We start from the raw sequence: 5199 nt of genomic DNA on the forward strand, positions 1-5199 counted from the left end.
CCAAGTGTCGCTAGACGCGACGATTAACAAGAGTGTTTAGGAGTACTTCCTAGTACATACACGGATATTCTTTACATCAATGAATAGAAAATAATATTTGATCAAGTTACCTTGTCAATCTTAGATAAGCAGAAACTTAATAGTTTTTATATGAATATCTATACGTACGTAAATGTAAGTTAGGGACGCAGTTGCCAAAATATTGGTTCACATGAATTTTTTTCCAGAGCGCGCGTAAGCATGCATGTTCTCACGCCGGTGACTCGGCGTCCGAATACAACGGTAATGTACAATTTATCTTAAACTTACGTAAATCAATTCCTAAGATTGACAAGATAGATCCACAAAATAATATACATACATAAATCTATATGCAAAGTATGGAATAGTTTGTCAAAGCACAAAAAAGAACGAAATACGTCTGATGAATAGAATTCATCAATTTAAGAGTCTCTAGACGTCGATATACCTCACGTAGGCACAGATCTTTCTCACCGGCGTCCGAAGATTAAGAGAATATGTAATTTCTCTTATCTTACGTAAATCAACTCGTAAGATTGACAAGAGAGATCCACAAGATAATATACATACATAAATCTATATGCAATGTATAGAATATGTTTGACAGTGTACAAAAATAATGGAATACATCATAAATATATAATTCATCACTTTAACAGTATTCTTACGTCGATTACTGACAGTTGGATGTCGAGAAGTCCACCAAGCCTACCGTGGGAACGGCCGGCATAGTCCGAGCTACACATACGTACATGCGCACATGTGCATCTGAATGAAATCTTCACTACGACGAGTCTGTAGTCGTAACTATATATATATATATATATATATATATATATATATATATATACATATACATATATATACATATATATATGTATATATATGTATATATATATATATATATATATATATATATTTATATATACTAAAGGCTCCCCCCCCTTATGGGATGTAGCCAAAGTCAAAGTCTGAAATACATTACCACCTATTTCATCCCCACAATACTCCATTCCCATTCACCACCCCTCACTTCATCTTTTCTTGGCTTCTGGATGACGGGTCATCCTTGCATCTCGCCCACTTCCCTGTCGCAGAAACAATATAGCAAGACACAGAATATCCACATCAATGCCACTTCGGGCTGCGTCAAATTATCGTTCATACTTACTCCCTCAACCCCTACCCACCCCTTCCATCCATCACAGCATCTTTCAAACACAACCATTCTCCAATCACCCCTATCTTCTGTCTTCTCCCTTTCCCAATGCTCCCTTTACCCCATCCATTCATCTCATCCTTGGTCCCCCCCCCCTTCATGTTTTCTCCCATCATCTCTTCCTTCCACACATTTTTTACTAATTTTTCTTAGCTCATCTTTTCCCTTTGTCAAAACCATCTTAATACTCTTTCATCAATCCTATCTCCCAACTTCCTTTCCCAATCCTCTCTCCTCCTCACCTCCTCGTTCCTCATCCTATCCAGCCCAATAACCCCTACCATACTGCTCAGTCATTTAATCTAAAACACATTTAAACTCTTCCTCGTTTATGTTTCATGTTTCTGCCCCGTACAGTGCTCTCGGTACAATCACTCCTTCGTACAATCTCCTCTTAGCATCAAATCCCAAATGTCTGTTTTTTATTACACTTAAATCCTCCAAGGGATTTACTTCCTTTTCTCAATCTACATTGTATCTCCACCTCCACTCCTACTTTTCCTGCCACATTCGCACCCACGTATCTAAACGTATTCACTTCCTCCAGTCTTTTTCCCTTAATACTCAATTCCAATTTGCTGCCATCTTCTTCACTTGTACATGTCATTACCTTACTTTAACTCACATTTACCTTCAACTTCCTTCTTTCGCACGCAATACCAAACTCCTACACTAATTTTCTTAGTCCTTCCTCTGATCCTACCTAAAGCGCATTGTCGTCATCAAACAACAACTGGTTTATCTCCCATTTTTTCTCCCTTTTTTCAATCATCTACAATCCCTGGTCCATTACCTTTGCGTATACCTCTCCCACCACCCCACCCATGTATAAATTCAACAGCCAAGGTGACTTAACATATCCTTGACGAAGTCCCACATTTACCTCTAACCACTCACTTTCTCCATTTCAAATTGTAACACAGGCTCTACTTCCCTCGTAAAAACTCCTTACTGTTCTTAACAGCTTTCTCCCTATCTCATATATCTTCAATACCTATAGTGCTTCCTGTCTACCCTGCCATAATTATTATCCAAATCCATAAAGGCCCAAAAACATCTTTACTTTTTCCTAAAGCTTTCCCACATATTTGTCTTACCACAAAAATATGGTCCACTCAACCCCTAACTGTCCTAAACTCCCTCTGCTCCTCTACCAATCCTTTCAATCAAAACACTTTCATAATTCTTTCCAGCTAAAATCAACAAACTTATCCCTCTGAAACTACTACAATCACATTTGTCCCCTTTCTATGGTAAAGGGGAACTATACCGACACTCCTTCTGTCCTCCGGCACTCTACCTTCATTTTGACAAATATTAAACAACCACACTAGCCAGTCCACTATCACTATACCTCTTATTTTTAGACACTCCGCATGAATCCATCCAACCCACATACCTTACCTGCTCTCATCATTTTAATCACTATTTGCAGTTCATATTTCCTTGTTTTTTCTCTGTTTTCCTCATTCATCACTGTCATTTTCTTAGCACTTTCTACTGCAACTGCCTTTCCTTTCCTATCCTAATTCACATTTAGAACCCAGTAAAATACTTTTCCCATCTTCCTCTTACTACTTTCTTTTCCGTTATTATCTCTCCCTCTGCCTCTTTTACCTTTTATTCTCTACTTGATTCAACTCCCCTTCCTCTCTAAATTTCTGTCGCCACTCTGTTGCCGACTTTCTTTCGTGCTTTTACTTTCACCACTGTCATTGTTACGTATGATAGTCACTCACAATTTTAATCAGAAGGCCCTGTGCTTTTTATCGTCCGACTTAGTCACATTCTAGAATACAAGTTCTACTTAGTATAGGATATGTCACATTCACATATGTTCTTTAAGTAATATCTTATGTATAGGATCTTTAAGGTTATATTTAATAACCTCCCCTAAGTGCGTGATCTTACAATCGTGAACCAATTAAATTTTCTCCTTACCCCTTTCTCCAAACAGATCCACCACTACAATCTCGCTGGTAATATTGCTAACTCAATTAATCTCGATTTCACTGCACACGAAGTGTTGTTTATCAAACACCCAACTAAAAAAAATTGAATCCTTACCACATTTCCCTATATTTGCCTCACCTATCTACCTATATCTACAAGCCTCATCTAGGAGACTCTTACAGGTCTCGGCAGCTACCACTTGGTCGTCCCGACTAACCATTTTCTACTATACTATCTTCTTACAGTGCTTAGTACATAATTAATACTAAGGAAATTAGCATGTCATACAAGTAATTATTAAAATTATTTCTGCAAAAACTGGCTAAACAAGGTTAGAAAAAAAATCCCTCAATGGATGTTTCATCAACTTAACCCAAAACAGCCCACAGGTCTCATCTCAGGTCTCCCATCTCAGGCATGTACCATATATATCAACAATATTAATCTTATCTGTAAAAATAATTTTGATTAATACATAGTTCACAAATGATGCTATAAACATATTCTTAATAATTCTTTGGATTCAGAGTTTCATTAAAACAAATACATTATGTTTTAGAATCCCCACTGTCACATTTATTAATCATTATATTCTATTCTAGTTTTTTTTTATATAATCTACATATCTAATTGACACTTTCCTATTTTGTAAGTGTAAGATCTTTTATTTATTTCCACCTGGAAAGTCAATTATTCAATATAGATTTGAGTACCTTGGCAAAATTTTATTATGTATTGTAACTTGACCATAACCAAATCTCCTACTTATAATCATATTTTATGTGCTATTTGGTGTTCTTGTTTTTTCATCTATTGTGTATACTGTTTCATGTGTTCCCTAACTCTTTGATGTATAGCCTGAAATATATGTATCCTATTTGAGATGTTATTATCTATATAAAATATGTTTTTGCTCTGCAATCAAGATTTCATATGGAGGAATTTTGTCTTCCCCAAAAATAATAAAATGGTTGGTTCTCCTGTAGCTGTATGAATTTGGTTGTTTAGGGTATATTTAATAAATAGAATCCAAGTACCCCAAGTTATACTATTTAAGCTTATCAAACCTCTACATGTAATTATGTTTTTATTTAACCTCCCTGGAACTCCATGTTCTTGTTTGTCTTATAAATCCCAAATCCAATTTCAAACATTTTATCCTAACTGATTCTACAGTTACTCCTTTCAACTGCATTCTACCCTATTAATTGCTCTGGGGTGCGATAACGTCGACTTTATTACGCCACCTTCCACAATTAGCAAAGCTTCGTTTGAAGTTAATGAATGAGTAATTTCTGGGATTTCTTCAACATCTGTGGTGATTTTCCTATGTGAGACTTTATTTTACGTTTGTTTAGACCACTCTGCCCCTCTATCACCCAATCTAACATTGTTATCTTCCCTGTTTATTTCAAGAGATTCTCTTACTACAGATACTGGCCCTAAATCTGTTTGATATAAAAATTGAATTATTTCTGATTTCACTAAGATCACTAACTCAGCAGGACATATGAGTATGCTCTCTTTTCTCATAGTTGCAAATCCTATCAATAAAACTCCTGGAAAAACAGATCTCTGTGGAATTACCGGAACTCTTAAGGCCTTTAGCAGCCGCTTCTTGTTATTTTTCCTCCCCCCTATCTTCATTAACTGTTGTGCCAACTTAGCCGTCAGTTGTAGTGCCTTAACGAGTTTGAGAATCTCCTATTCACACAGAAATTTTTTCCTTCCCTTTCGTTCAGGGTGTCTCTACATGTCTATAACCAGAGACATCACGAATGTCTCAATGATTCAGATTGGAATATAACAACCTCGCAGTTTTATTCTTTCGCCATGTTGTAGTTGTAACTTACTACTTTATGATTAAGATTGGTGTATTTCACCCAAGCGTTACATTTCGAATTTGTTCCACTATGGTTCACCGCCCCCCAACCCTGCTAGTAGGTTTCCTTTTCCATGAACAAAATGAAAGGTGGGCGTGAACTCCTGTATTATGAGGAACCAGC

The sequence above is a fragment of the Oratosquilla oratoria genome, unplaced genomic scaffold, assembly GCF_046742065.1.
Source record: "Oratosquilla oratoria isolate Oo_2021 unplaced genomic scaffold, ASM4674206v1 SCAFFOLD82, whole genome shotgun sequence".
NCBI classification, from domain to species: domain Eukaryota; kingdom Metazoa; phylum Arthropoda; class Malacostraca; order Stomatopoda; family Squillidae; genus Oratosquilla; species Oratosquilla oratoria.